Raw genomic sequence first — 16378 nt, 5'->3', positions numbered from 1 at the left:
TCAATAAAAGCCACATAAATTAAACAGAGTCACTAATAAACACTGTGTGGATGCTGAATGAATAAAATTAAGAACATGTTTTATATATATATATATATATATATATATATATAATGCTTATAAGTCTCTTCCTTTATGACTTTGAAGTTGGGAAGAAATATGAACAGAAAGGAAAAAAATCTGTTCTTAATAAACCAGAATATTGAATTTTTGCCCAGGGTGTCAGGAGATATGTGAGAAAGTGATCTGGAGGGTCATAGAGCTAAACTGGGGTCCTGTCTTAGTCCTTTCCCAGTCACCGACATTATCCCAGAACATTCTTAGAACAATTTGCCTATCTCTCTTTAAAATTGGAAATTGATTAATTCCTTATTTCCAGCATAAAAAGGAATCTGAACCCTAAGGAAGGCCATCAACATGTTCAAATATCTTAAAGCACCAGATTGAAGATAAGACCATATGCTGTATCTTTATTCCCAGGCCACTTTAACTTCTGTGGGAACCACTTCTTTGCTACTGACTTCAATCCTTTGTTTCAATTCTCCATTCAATTTGAATACAAATTTGATATACTCAAGTTTGTGGAATGAAAAAAAAAAAGTGACAGAGACTGGATGGATGGTCACCAATCTTGTTTCCCCTTCTGGGCACACAGCTAAATCGCATTTCCTGGCTCTAATTTAGAAAAGATCAGGCCATAGTGTTTGACAATAGAATATGAGTAAAATGTCATGTGTCGCTTCTTGATTGAGACAGTCAAGAGCTTCGCAAAATCCTCTCTCCATTCTTTTTTCCATGGGGATTTTAATTTAGAGACTAACTGTGGTTAGTTGTAGCTCCTAAAGATGGAAGATATCTGGGTCCCAGAATGACTTCATGTAACAGAAACAATGGCCAACAAGCTTTAGACTATTTTACATCAGCAAGAAAAATACTTCTATTATTTTGAGTCACTGACATTTGTTTGTTATAGCAGCTTTCTGATATGTGTTCCTAATATAAATAAAGTGACTTAAGAGGATGCATTGGGTTAATTCTGTTCAGTGTTTAGGATTATGAATATTTTTATTTCAGGATATATTAGGAATTTTCAATGCAAGTGTCTTCTTCTTCCTCAGAGTAAGAAGATTTATGGTTACCACAACTCAGTTGTTTCTCGTCTCAGATCTACTTATGGTAGTTGTACTTGCTATTATACTTAGAGTGTGTGTGTCTATGTGTGTTGGGTGAAAGTGTATCATTTAAATTTCCTTGAGTATCATAGATACCATGGCAATAGTTTATGCGAAAAGATATGTATATGCATGTATGTGTTGTGCAAGTGTGTGTGGTATTATGTATGTTAATATATACATAATAATATAAGTAATATAATACAAGTAATTTAAGACAATAATATATATTTAAAATAGTAATATATGTAATATATTTAATTACATTTGATAACTTTTATACCATCACACAATTAAAAGATATAATTCAAACTGGAAAAATACATTCACCAAATGTGAAAGGCAGAGGTTTACAGATCTTGTTATAATATATAGTATGACCTTACCAAATTTTTAAAAAATTTTCTGTATTTAGTTTTTAAAGTTATGATAGTAATTAGTTGTTGTTGAAACAAATGATGTTAAATATATACAGATGCAACATAAATCAACGCTTTATCACCCTAATATTTATAGATATATTAAAGTAGTCCTGATTGTCTTTTATTAAAATATAATTATACTATACATATTAGTCAGCCAATTACTTTTTCTACTTGACAATATATCATAGCTATTCCTACAAGTCAGTAATGTAGAACTGCTACTTTTTCCTAAAATTTTTACATATACATGCATTTTATATAAATGGTACAATATACATATATTCATTTCATTTTACTTATCATGACAAAATATTTATAGCATAAAATTTACTATCTTGCCATTTTTAAGTGCACAGTTCATTACACTACGTACACTCATATTATGAGTGTACCATCATCATCATCCACCTGCTGGACAATTTTGATCTTGTAAAACTGAAACTTTGTATTCATCGAACAATAATTTCTCCCTCTCTGCTCCCTCTTGCCCCTCGCAACCACCGTTCAACTTTCTGCCTCTATAATTTTTACTCCTTTAAGGACCTCATATAAGTGAAATCCTGAGTATTTTTTTGTTTTGGGGATTTTGTTGTGACTGACTTATCTCATTTAGCATAAGGTCCTCCACATTATTCATATGATAGCATATGTCAGAATTTGCTTCCTTTTTAAGGCCGAATAATATTCCACTGTGTATATATATCATATTTTTCTCATCTATTCATCTGTTGATGGACACTGGTTGCTTCCACATTTTAGCTATTGTGAATAATGCTGCTATGAACATGGGTGTACAAATATCTCTTTAACACCCTGTCAATTCTTTTGGGTATCTACACCGAAGTGGAATTGCCGGATTATATACTAATTTCATTTTTAATTTTTTGAGGAAACCATCACATCTCATTCTGGAATTCAGTTTTACCAAAATATATCTGTTTTTATGTGTGTGCATGTTTTTCACTCCATCTTTTTAGTCTGTAGGTTAGAAGCTTTTTAATTGTAAAACCTTTTCTCTGTTTTTTTGTTTAATTATTATTTTCTTCTACCCATCTTTTGTTACGCTCCAGCATTTCTGATACTCACACATTAGTTCTTTTGAATCTGGTTTTCAAACTTCTTGTATTTTCTGCATGACTTCTTTTTGTGTTTTTGGCTAGTATTTGAAATACTTCTCCACTTAATAAAATGAAGCCTCAACAGTCACAGTGCTTTCTTTCAAGACATTCTACATTTTAAAAAATTTCAATCACCTTAGCTTCCAAGCTTTTTTCAAATTATTATTTATTCATTTGACAGTTGTACTTTTATGAGTCTGTTGTTACTCTTTATAGTTGTTAAGCCTCTTTTTGTCTCTTCATTAGGGTATTCTATTAACCCATATAGACTAAGTTATGCTGCAGCAAAAATGCCAGGGTATTTTTCTCTGATTATCTTATGTCTAACGGGATCTAACAGAGGGCTCTGCTTCTTCTCCCAGTGACCCAGAAACAAGAGTAACAAGGCTCCCCTCTCATAAAGTACCCCTCCTTTATTTTTTTATTTATTTATTTATTTATGATAGTCACAGAGAGAGAGAGAAGTACCCCTCCTTTAGCACAAGGTACAAGATTTTCCATAGCAGAGTAAAAGAGAAATAGGAAACTATGCAAATCTAATTCAAATCTTTAGGTCCCATGTTGTTGGCTAGATATGGTCATAGGACTCCACTGAACTGCAAGGAGGCAGAGAAACCCAGACTTCCATGTCTTCAGAGGAAGGAGAACCTAATATCGATAAACATTAACAATGTCTACATCTGAAACTTCAAGCTAAGGATGGAGAATCAGGGAGATTGCCTGTCTGTTCTTTATGGAGATACCAAGTGGAAATTTTTTTGTACCTGTTGTCTTCAAGACAGGTACTTGGTTTGGAAGTACAGAGGATTCAGTACAATTATTCCGAATTGCCTTAGCATCCAGAAGAGATTGGACTTACCCATTTCCAAAGGTCAAGCTCTCCCCAGGGACCATCACTTTCAGATTTCATGACTGAAGATTTTCATGCTGATTCCCAGACCCAGAAAGGAAAGAAAGCCACTACTAGCTTTTTACTTACAGCCTCCCGGGTTTCCCTGGTTGCTACTCTAAGAGCTATTCAGCATAGAAGAGAAGTTGAGCTAGAGTGGGATTAGAAGAGAAGCCAGCTGTCCTTCCAGAAATCTCTGTGAGACATATTTTATCCAAAATGGCTTTTAAAGCCACTAACACCAGATAGATAACGGATAAAGATCTTGAAGCAATGAAATACAAATAGGAAATAATTATTTGAAAAATGATGTTCAATTACACTAAAAATCAAAGTAATATGAAATTTATTTATTTATTATATAACACACTTTAAATATATTATTTAAATTAAATTAGTTAATATATAATGTATTATTGGTTTCAGAGGTAGAGGTCAGTGATTCATCAGTCTTATATAACACCCAGTGCTCATTATATCATGTGTCCTCCTTAATGCTCATCACCCAGTTACCCTGTCCCCACCCCACTGCCCTCCCTGACAGCAATTCTCAGTTTGTTTCCTATGATTAAGAGTCTTTTATGGTTTGTCTCCTTTTCTGATTTCATCTAATTTAAAAAAGCATATGAAATTTAAAACAGTAAGATATTACTCTTACCTATTAAATTAATAAATTTTCAAAATATATGGTATTTCTTGTAGTTATTAGAAACAGTAGGGCATATTTACTTATGTATTGATATGAAAAGGTATCCAAGACATAGATGAACAGAGCTAACTGCAAAACAGTTTGAATCATGACATATTTGTCTATGTCTTAAAAAGGGCTTTCTATTAAAACTGGATATGGATTTTAATATATGGATTAGACAGCTAATTTTTAAGACTATTTGAGAAACTATTAATAATTATCACCTCTGGAAAGAAGGAAAAGTGGTGGTGGAATAGTAAAAGGATATGTTTTCTTTTTATGTGTGCATTTTCTAGTGTGCATATTTTTTTACCATGCCATTGCACTTTTTTAGAAAATTAATTTTTAGAGAAAACAACTGAAAAAAAATCAAATAAACAATATCGGAAACAAGAGTCTATTTGCAGCCATAATTACAAAAATCTTTTTTAATTACAAAGAAATACTATGAATATGTTTACACTTGTGAAATAAAAATCTAAAAAAGGAGTCTTGTATATCATAATAATGTATATCATAATATTTACTGTTGGTAAAACGAACAAGAAAATTAAATTCTTTCACTGATAGTGGGAATGCAGGTTTTCTCCATAGTCTTGAAATGAATTTGTTGATATGTAGCAAGAATATTTAAAAGTATTTCTGAGTATACAGTTAATGGAAATAGTCACAAATCCACCCAAGGATTTATGTATAATGAAATATATATTACAAAGCTAATTATGTATAATAAAAAATCAGATCTGGAAAAAAGCCTAACTAGAAGGGCAGTAAGTAAAACTACAAATATCTTTAAATAATGAAATAGTATGAAACCATAGCTTTTCCTAAGACACTTTGGTGATGTGGTCAAAAGGTTTAGTATTTAATGTTAATCGACATAAAAAACTTGTTGCATATACAATACCAATTTTTATTTAAAAATATATAAAGTATGTGAGAAAATGTATCTAATAGTAATGGTCGCTGTCTACATGCTTACTCATTTCTCTGTCTTCTGGTTTCTTTTTTACTACTTTGTCACATTTCACATTTTTTTTTTTTACATTTCACATTTTCAATGATGAATTTTTTTCTTTTAGAATGGGAAAAATACAATGTTTAAAAAAAACTAAGATGTTCCTAATAATGTATATTAAGTATACGTGTATCAGTTAAGATCAACATTTAACTGTAATTTTCCATATGTTAAGGGACAATTCTGGCAATGTTACCAATTACTGCTCAGCATTTTTTTCCCCATTTATTCAATTATGGTTATAGTTGTTTGTGTCTGCAGTAATTCAATAGAAATATTCTTATGAAAAAAATGCAGGATTATGTTCCATAAGGATATTGGTAGAAATACTGTTATAATGTTGAATTGTGTGACTTTTTCTCCGTTTTAAGAAATCTGATTATATGTTGTGGTGACATTTACAATGAGGCAAGTTTTATTAGGAAAAAAAATGATAATACAGATCTTTCTTGACTTATGATGAGAGTTATGCCTGATAAGGCCATGAAAATAAATCAATTAAAAATGCATTTCCTATATCTAATCTACTGAAAATCATAGCTTAGCCTAGCACTACCTTAAATGCGCTCAGAACACTTCTATTAGCCTACAATTGGGCAAAATTATCTAACTTTAATGCCTGATTTATGATAAATTGTTGACTATCTCATGTAATTTATTGAAAACTGTGCTGAAAGTGATGAACAGAATAATTTTACGGATGCAGAATGATTGATAGATTCGTCTGAGCTTCACTCTCGTGATCATGTGGCTGACAGGAGCTGTGACTGCTGCCACCACCCAGGATCACAAGAGATTGATGAAATACCACATTTCACCAATCTCAGGAAAAGATCTGAATTCAAAATTCAAAGTCAATATCTCCTGGGTGCATACTGCTTTCACACTACTGTGAATCCAAAAAATTGGAAGTTGAATCATCATAAGTTCAGGACTGTCTGTGTTTGAAAAGGTAATTGTATTTAGCCTAAAGACAATCTTTATTAGAAATATTCTACCCAAACAAAATCCAGAATTCTCAACTCTAAAAGAAGTATAGAATCATCAAATCAGTATCATAAATTATCCTAACTTTATTATTAGATGGCTAATTAATTAATTCAAGTTTTCAATATTCTACCAATGTTTATTAAGCAGCATCTCGGTGGCAGTCCTACTACTAGGGATTGGCTTGTAAAAAATGTATTAGGACAAAGTCCATACCTTTGGGGATCTCATAGTCAGTAGGGAGGAGGGGCAGGTAAAATTACAAATAACTGCAACCTAGTACGCTCAAATACAAATATATCCTAAAAAGAGAGGTAACAAAGAAGGGGAGTTGTAGAGGAGTAGCTTGGGGAAAGGAGAACTGTTAAAAAATTAGAAGTTAGGGTGGGGCTGGGGTGCTTTTCATTTAAGTTGCAATGGATATCAGGATTTGAGTGATATTTGTTGGACAGTCTTTAGTTCCAGAAAGACCATATATTGAAGATTTTGAAAAACAACAAAATTTTCCCATCTTTCTAAATTCAACTAATACGTACAGCTAATAGCTTGTTTTGAAAGAAGCAGAAACATGAGTCACCTGGAATATGATCCACAGAGTGGACATTCCCAAAACACCAGCTACTTTGTATCTCATTATCTATTCTGATTTAGAGGGAAAATATCTCCAAACTCTAAGATAATAGATATTTAAACAGTGCCAACCTCAGAAGACCTCAGAAGGAAGCTGTGCCTTTCTGTTTCTAAACTGGAGGCAGCTCTCAAGACCCTTGACTCACCTCAGAAAGTGAAGGCTTTCTGGCAAAGGCACTTACATTAGGACATGGGAGTGAGGGATGCTGGGACCCCTTGGCTCCCCTCCCTTTAGTGACAAGTTATTTTCCTGAACTTATTGCATTTAAAGATGTTCTTTCTTATCATTTGTAGAAAATTTTACAACAGCCAAAGAGAAAATGTCTTAAACTCCACATTCATCAATAGCTTGCTTACATGGAAAGTTGTATTTTATAAAAGGTGACTCATATGTTTATGTAAGCATATCTAAGTGTTCATACTGTCCAATGTGGCAGCTCACGATAAATCTTTTGAACAAATGTGTTTTTGCATTTCTACACATGTAACACATAGAGTTGCAACTGAACTAATAATTTACATTTTCAGATGTTTCGTCTTTCCAAGCTAATTGACTTCCTGAGCTGGGACTCTGCTGAAATCTGCTGAGCCAAATTCTCCCAGTGCCAAAACTACTCCCTAGTAGGGTGAGACCCATTTGGAAGTTGCATTAAAACTTCTTAAGGCTTCCAGACAACGACTGTTTCGAGAAGGGCTCAAAGCTACATTAGAAAAGTCAATATATCTTGAAACAGGAATATTTTTTAACGTAAAATGAAAGCCTATATTAACTTTTTAAAATGATGAACTGGAAATGCTCCTCTAATAAAGAGAGAGAGGGATTTGTCAGATTTTTCTAGTATAGACTACAGTTTATATGATGACTAAACTGGACAAGCTAATTGAAAAATAACCTAAAAATAAGAGGGAGTGGGTGATTAAAGCTTCCTATTTTTTTAAAGATTTTACTTATTTATTAATTTTAGAGATAGAGCCGGAGGAAGCAGCGGGAGAGGAACAAGCACACTCTATGTTGAGCACAGAGTTGGACAGATTGATCCCATAACCCTGAAATTATGACCTGAGGCAAAATCAAGAGCTGAACCCTTAACCAGCTAAGCCTCCCAGGTGCCCCAGAACTCTTGCTATTCTAATTTCATTGCTTTAAAATTTAAATACCTTTTCCAAAAATAAGCAAGTTCCCCCAAAGTATCCAGTCAATCATTATGGCCCTAAAGGACCATGTTGGCCATGCAATGAAAACAAAAAAGACAACGTGGATAGGATAGTGGGGATGTGCATATTTTTTATAGATATTTCTGTGTCAAATATCATTCTTACCACCTACCAGGTATATGCTTTCTGGGAAATTTCTTAACCTCTCTGAGCCTCAATTTCCAAACTGGTAAAATAGATATCATATTTAGTGGGGTAATAGATGTAAAGGACTTATGTTGAGTAAATATTCAAAAGTGGTACCTAAGGGTTTATCTTCTTAAGCACTTTAACTTATAAAAATCATGACTTCAAATTTAAATCTTTCTAAAAATGCTTTATGCATGTTTGCTCCTTCATAAGCAGAAGACACTCCATATAATCTAACATTTTAAAAATAACTTAATAACTTGTTGGATCCTGCTTTTTTACAAGATTGTGAGCCTGGGGACCCCTGGGTGGCTCAGCAGTTGAGCGTCTGCCTTTGGCTCAGGGCGTGATCCAAATTCATGGATGGAGTCCCACATCAGGCTTCCTGCATGGAGCCTGTTTCTCCCTCTGTCTATGTTTCTGCCTCTCTCTGTGTCTCTCATGAATAAATAAATAAAATCTTTAAAAAAAGAAAAAAAAAAAAAGATCATGAGCCTGGGTTCTTGCCCTAACCCTTACACTGAAATTTAGCTGCATTTGATTTATATTATTTTAAAATGTTCTTATTAGTGGTAATGTGGCCTGAAAGAGCCCTTTTTTTTTACTTCCCAATCAGACAATCTTGCATTGAGAGAATGAGGTTGCCAAAGGGAAAAACCTAGATATTTTAGAAATTTTCTAATTAAAAATATTTTGGAAGGAAACATGTCACATGATGATAGAGGAGCTGGAATTTAAACTTCCTAAAGTTTAAATTATACTCCAATCCTCCAATTGAAAGAGAAAATATCACTATCAAATAAATGGTAATTGCCCTAATTGAGTTACCATACATATTTCTCCAATAGAGACTCAATATTTTACATTGAAGTCATATTTAGAAACAGAAGGCTCAGCCCTTGTGTTATCTAGCCCTATCAAGTTTTTATCTGGAAAATCATATTTTTCTATATTTTCTATTTAATCATTCCTTGAGACTACATAGGATGATGGACTTAGAACTTAAGGAGAGTGAAAGTGAAACAATTTTTCTTTTCCTTTTTTTTTTTTTGCTTTGCTTTTCTAAATATAAAGTCCCTATAGATCTCTTATGATGAGACTCTGCCCCAATAAAGTTATTTCCAAAAGAAGGAATTTTCCTTACATTTTCCAGTGATTTAATCAGAGTACATTGGCATATCCACTCCTGGAAGAGCCAGGAAAACCTATATGGATTATTTCAGTGCCATAGAAATGAAAACTAGGAGGTACTTAGAGCATTTTACAATGATTTACTCACTCTGTATGACAAAGTTTTCCAACTTTAAGCTTAGCTAAAAGTAATTTAATTTCAACATTTCACTGAAATGTAAAGCCAGATTTTCTTAGTGGCCAAAAGACATGGCCAGCTCGAATTACAGAGCCCACAGAGGATGCCTTAATACCCCTAGGCCACTGAGTATTTGTTTAGAGTTTCCTGCTAACTTCTTCTCTTTTAACAAAGAAGCAGATCAGGGCACCTGGGTGGCTCAATTGGTTGAGTCTGACTCTTGATTTCAGCTCAGGCTCAGGTCATGATCTCAAGGTCCTGGGATCAAGCCCTGTGTAGGGCTTTGTGGTCAGTGAGGAGTCTGCTGGAGATTCTCTCTCTCCCTCTCCCCCTCCCCACAGTGCTCTATTTCCCTCTGTCTCTAAAATGGATGGATAAATCTTAAAAACAAGCAAGCAAACAAACTAAAACAAACAAGTAGATCAAGCTAAGTTAGTGTTGAAACACAAACGGGGCAAAGAACATTCTAATCATCCTGAGAAACAGAATTCAATTCTCCACTTTTCCCCCAAAATCTAGAAAATCAGTGGATTGGGGGAGCCATAGAAACTGCTAGTAATGTCTAGGATTAACTAACTTGCTTTGCAGCTTTGCTTTGAGCCTAAAGTGTTTGCTGATGGCCTAGGATTTGGTCCTGAGACCTTTTTTTTTTTTTTCAAAGATTTTCTTTTCTTTCTTTCTTTTTTTTTTTTTTTTTAAGGGAAAGGGAGAGAGAGAGAGAGAGAGAGAATCTTAAGCAGGCTCCAAGCCCAGCATAGAGCCCATGCAAGGCTCAAACTCAGGAGCCTGAGATCATGACCTGACTCCAAGTCAAGAATCAGATGCTTAACAGACTGAGCTACCCAGGCTTCCCAGTTGTGAGACCTCCTTAAACATTCTCTATGCAATGGCAAATGTGAGACCCTCCATCAGTCAGGGTCCAATTACAATACATGAACCACACAGTAATTTGAGTGGGGGAAAATCTAATAGAATTAATAGTAAAACAGGGGGTGGAAGTAATGAAGAATTAGCTAATAAGAAATAAAGAGAACTCTAAAGAATACAGGAATAGCAGATATAAGGAGCAACCACTATCTGTAGAACTGAAATAGGGATCCCAAGGAAGAGCCTCCCGCCCATATCCCCAGGGATGAGATCCAATCTTTGTTGAAGGACATGGTCATGGCTCAACATGGTTTCTGTGGCACATACAAATCTTCTTTTCAGGAATAGTGGCTTGCTGGAGGCACTGTGCCATAAAATCACTTGAGGGGATCACTCGGGAAAGCAGTAGGCTGTTGGATGCAGCTGGCTGTGAGTGCATTTCAGGCTGCAGGGGTGAGGTGCTAGAGGAGCTGCGCATATTCCAGGAGCCTAGTACTGGAAAATCTATGTATTGCCAATGCCAGGCACTGACAGAGCTGGGCATGATGCAAGAGTCTGCTGAGAGAGCATGCTACAACCAAGGGCAACCTCTTCTTCCTGCAATGTCTGACAAGGATTTACATGATGCTAGATAGCAAGAGGAAAGGTATTTCTCCATATTTTCACAATAGAGACTATGCTAGATAAATTGGAAGTTGATAGGCAATTAACTGATAACTGGCAAAGAACTCAAAGAGGAAGCACTCTTTGATGTTGTGTGAAGAGCCAGGTTATCTTCACTATGGGTAGAAGAGATCCTGGTGTCAAAGGAGGCTGTATGTGTATGTGTGGGAGTCATATTCAAAAGCTGGGATCCCTGGGTGACTCAGTGGTTTGATGCCTGCCTTCGGCCCAGGGCGTGATCCTGGGGTCCTGAGATCGAGTCCCACATCAGGCTCCCTGCATGGAGCCTGCTTCTCCCTCTGCCTGTGTCTCTGCCTGTGTCTCTGCCTCTCTCTCTCTCTCTCTCTCTCTCTCTGTCTCTCATGAATACATAAATGAAAAATATTTTTTAAAAAGTTGAGGCTCTGAAGGGTGCTTGGGTGGCTCAGTCGTTCATGATTTCTCTCAGATCATGATCTCAGGGTCCTGAGTCCATCCAGGTCCCTTCTCAGTGGGAAGTCTGCTTCTCCCGCTCCCTCTGCCCCTCCCCTGCTCATTCTATGTCTCTTTCTCAAATAAATAAATAAATAAAATCTTAAAGAAAAAAAGTTGAGGCTCTGAGACTCTCTTCTTATCCCTATGCCATTGAATTGTTATTATGATTTTCTTTGACTTCTTCTCTGCTCTTTTATGTAAGTTCTAGAACCTATATGAGGAATAAGATGTTCAGTGATTGTCACTGCAAAATTATCCTGTTTGGGTTTATTCTAATGATTATATATATATATATATATTCCCTTTATGCTATGCTTCAGGCACTGTTATAGGTACTTTTCATGTCCTATTTTATTTTAAACTTAAAGACTGTAGGTATTTCAACCCCATTTGATAGAAGGTAATTCATATGGTCAAATTTACTCAGCCATTAACCATATGTTTAATATTTTATATAAATTTAAACTTGCAACTTTTGGAAAGTTGTATAATCCTTGGATGCCTCAGTGTCCTCTTTAGCATAGTGGAATAGTAGTACTGACCTCATAAAAAGATAAATGAAGAAAAAGGTCACTCAGAGTCACAAAATTTTAAAGTACCAAACTGGAATTTCCATGTAGTTTTGTGAAAAATCAAGGCCCATTTTCTTTACACCATGCCATGCTTCCTTTTAGCCTACAAAATCTTTTTTATTTAATTTTCTTTTTAAATTTAATTCCAATTAAAAGCTTATAAATTTTCTTTAGACCAAATAATTATGAGAAACACAAACTGCACATTGTCATCTAGATGGAGTATACTCAAATAGGCAAATGTTCTTTCCCAGTATTTTTTTAGATAAAAAAAAATGTAAATTCTAAAAAGTGCAAACATTAAAATTCTGACTCAATAGATTACTTAATTTAGCAAAGAATTTTTTACGTGATAGAATATTTGGTATAGATTTTCCTTATGCAACCAAATCTTGTAGTGCATTAAAAATGCTAAAGTAGGGGATCCCTGGGTGGCTCAGCAGTTTGGTGCCTGCCTTCAGCCCAGGGCACGATCCTGGAGACCCGGGATCGAGTCCCACGTCGGGCTCCCTGCGTGGAGCCTGCTTCTCCGTCTGCCTGTGTCTCTGCCTCTCTCTCTCTCTCTCTCTCTCTCTGTGTCTCCCATGAATAAATAAATAAATAAAAATCTTTAAAAATCTTTAAAGTTGACACAATTTTGATTAGAATAGCATTTTTCATGGATAACTTTAACTGTTCAGAACATCATTATATGTATGTGCCCATGTGCATGATGAAATCACTGTATTAACTTGAAGATTATAAACTAATAGGTATTTTGTAAATGCCATTTATAATTAATTGTAAAAACATAATAAATTTGACATAGATCTTGATTTATGCCTCGACACAGTGATGGAGTTGGACCAGATTAATGGTTTCCAAACTTGGGTGAGCTGCAGAACCCTTTGTATACCCACTGTGTGGAGCAGTGATTATCCTAGCCACATAGGCTGAAAGGAAGAGTCCCTAGGGGCTGGACTTGGTTGACCTCTGACATTCTAGGATTCTATGCTTTGAGAAAGAAGAAGCTCAAGTACATATTCTATACAAATCCACCATAAGAACTGTAAGTATCATATTATGACAAGAGCTTGACTTTCATTCAAATGATATTTGCCTAAGGCCTGGTGGCCTTGAAGCATCCATGCCCAGGAACCATAATATTCCTATTGGTCCAGGCCTTTGATGGAGCTCAGACAACTTGTCAGATGACAAGTATCTTGGAAGATGACTGCTTTATATCTTCACATTTAATCCTCATGAAGTACTGCAACATGGATGTTATTATCCTCATTTTACAGATAAGAAAATAAAATCTCAAAAAGTTTAAGTAGTTTTTTTCTTTCAGGCACCTAGTTAACAAATAATGGGCTTGAATTTGAAGCCAAATTTGCCTAATACCAGAGCTCTTTTACTGTATGAGACTTGCCTCTCCTAAAAATATCAACACACTATTAGTTTTATAATCTCAACACACATGTTGCTACTGCCCCATTTCCCAGCAGTGCCAGATATCAATCCTGGCTGTCTTCTTCTCATTCAAGTGAGTCGGCTGTGAAGTACCCTCCCATTCCTGCCTACCATGCATCTGAAAATCCAATCTTTTCTTTAGTTCTGCCTCCCTCACAGAGCTGCCTGGCTACTTTAAGCCTCAAGAATCTTTTATCTCTGGATTGGTTTCATCCTATTAATACAAAACATTTAGTTTTTTATTCAAATTATACTTTTTATTAGCCATCATTAGCCATCATTCTAGTCTTTTCTATTTTGTATTCTTAACATGAATTATACATTTATAATGAATGACACTTATATTTTTATGTATCTTTTCATACTCTACAATGAGGCCTATAACACATGGAGGGTGAAGAGGAGGTGTATCTACTCAGACGCTCAGTAAACAATTGTTGAAAGATTATCTAATGGTCAATAAATATTCTTGGTTAAGGAATCATCAAAAGCAAAAGCACAGCACTCAATACAAACATCATTAACTTAGTCATTAGTTCAAATAACAATGACTGAATGTGCATTGAGAATAAAATGCTGCTATGTGTAAATGTATACATCATAAAGAGATTGGAGAACCCCAGGCAGTTTAACAGATGAGGCAAGACATAACGGAGGCCTGAACTAAGGTGACAGCCAAACAAGTGAAGAAGGCATGGTCACTAGGAATTTCCTAGGCCTAACTGCTAATCAGATACTCAGAGCACAGGGCAGGAAACAGATTAGGATAACACCCAAGATTTTAGGCTACGGTTCCAGACTATACTAATCTGATGATGGGACAATTTACTGGAAAGTACAGATAGAAGAGCAAGATAATTGAACTGATCATTAATTTAATTTAGCAAATATTGAGGATAGGATCCAGAGAATACTCATGAGACAGGTGGATATACAGAGCTGAAGCTTCTTGGAAAGGAAACTCCAGAGATAAATATTTGAAGTCATCAATACATAGGTGGTAGTTAAATTTGTGCATGTGGATGAGATTACGTAGAAAGAGTATACAGGATGGAAGAGAAGTAAAATCCCTTAGGGGCTCAAGAGAACACCAGTAGTTAAGAAAAGGGTACCAATTATTCTTCAATAAAGCTAGGGGATAGAGGGAGACAGGTGAAGAAAGAATTCCAGAGAAAGGGACTAAGAAGGAATTTTTAAAATAATTAATATCAGAGACAAAAGAAAGAAATGTGCCTAGACATTTGTTTTTCTTATTTCACACGACAGATGTTTAGAATTTTTGTCATTCTTCTCAACAGGGATATTACATTTTTTAAATTTTTATTTATTTATGATAGTCACACAGAGAGAGAGAGAGGCAGACACATAGGCAGAGGGAGAAGCAGGCTCCATGCACCGGGAGCCCGACGTGGGATTCGATCCCGGGTCTCCAGGATCGCGCCCTGGGCCAAAGGCAGGTGCTAAACCACTGCGCCACCCAGGGATCCCGGGATATTACATTTGTACAACTCTAGGGGGTACCATTTATGCAATATAGGTGAATAAACCCTTCAGGAATTGTGCAATTCTGTGATGGGATGGCTCCCCAGGCCCTTTTCCACTTGATCTCATCCTTAACACATAGACTTTTTCCTAATTCATAGAAGATATGGAGAATGATATCCTTGTTCCTACCTCCCTTTCACTATCATCTCAAAATCTTCACCCACCCTAGCTCTACAGGTCCTTTGGGTCATTTGCATATCATGGAAGCTTGTTCCTGATGATGTCGTCCAGATCCACACTCAGCTTGAACAGCAACTTCATAGAAATGTATGAAAAAAATGCAATGGCAACACACCCCTAACAGTCATTTTTGCAAAGGTGTTTCGTCAATTCATTTAGGATTTCCATGACTGGAGGATGTTTCAACTACTGTAAAAATAAAATGTTCAAAAGTATCATCAAATAAGAACTTTGTACGTGCTCTAAATGAAAAGATGTTCCCTTAAAGATGCAGCTCTTAATGCACAGTGTAAAATGCTTGTAGCTTTTATTATGTCTTAGATGAAAAACATGTTTTACTGCATACCAGAGTAACAGACGTCAACTCACTTTTCAAATTGGGAACAGCTTTTCATTTTGTTCTATTCAACAATTTCTGGGTCCTAATTCAACCCTTCCCTCCCTCCATCCTACCTCCCACTACTATGCATTTGTCTTTGCTCTAACAAAACGGTGTCACAAACTGCTTTTTTCAAATGGCAAGGGCAACATGTACAAGGTGACAGAAGGAGAATTTTCAAGATAGGGATCTACCATGCTCTCTCCCCTTCCATTCAGCAAAAATTAAAGAAGGGACCTGGATGGTGAAATATTTACTACCTTAACATTGCTGATTGAACACAATCCACAGGAAACCCAGATGTCCAGAGTAGTAGATCAGAGAGGGGAAATCATGTGGCTGTAGAGCCAAATTTTGATTTCTAGCCTCCTGTATAAGAAAAAAAAATGACCATCTGCTGTGCTGCTAAAACCCAAAATGGAAGTATGTCACAATCCCCTTCCCAGTGCCACTTCTTTATTTGCTGATGATTAGTAAAATAGGTTCATTATTTTAAAAGTTTAAATATAATTGAAAGCTTAAATACCATTTCAGATAGTAAGTAATTTATATAAAAGGTTTTTTTAGTATTAATAAATGATAAGTTTTACTCCTTGGAGGAAAAAACTCAGATCTCATTTCTTTTTATAATTGAACACAAACTTTGAACCAAATTCTACTTCT

Source organism: Canis lupus, chromosome 17, assembly GCF_011100685.1.
Source record: "Canis lupus familiaris isolate Mischka breed German Shepherd chromosome 17, alternate assembly UU_Cfam_GSD_1.0, whole genome shotgun sequence".
NCBI lineage: Eukaryota > Metazoa > Chordata > Mammalia > Carnivora > Canidae > Canis > Canis lupus.
Note: the sequence above shows the minus strand (reverse complement) of the source record.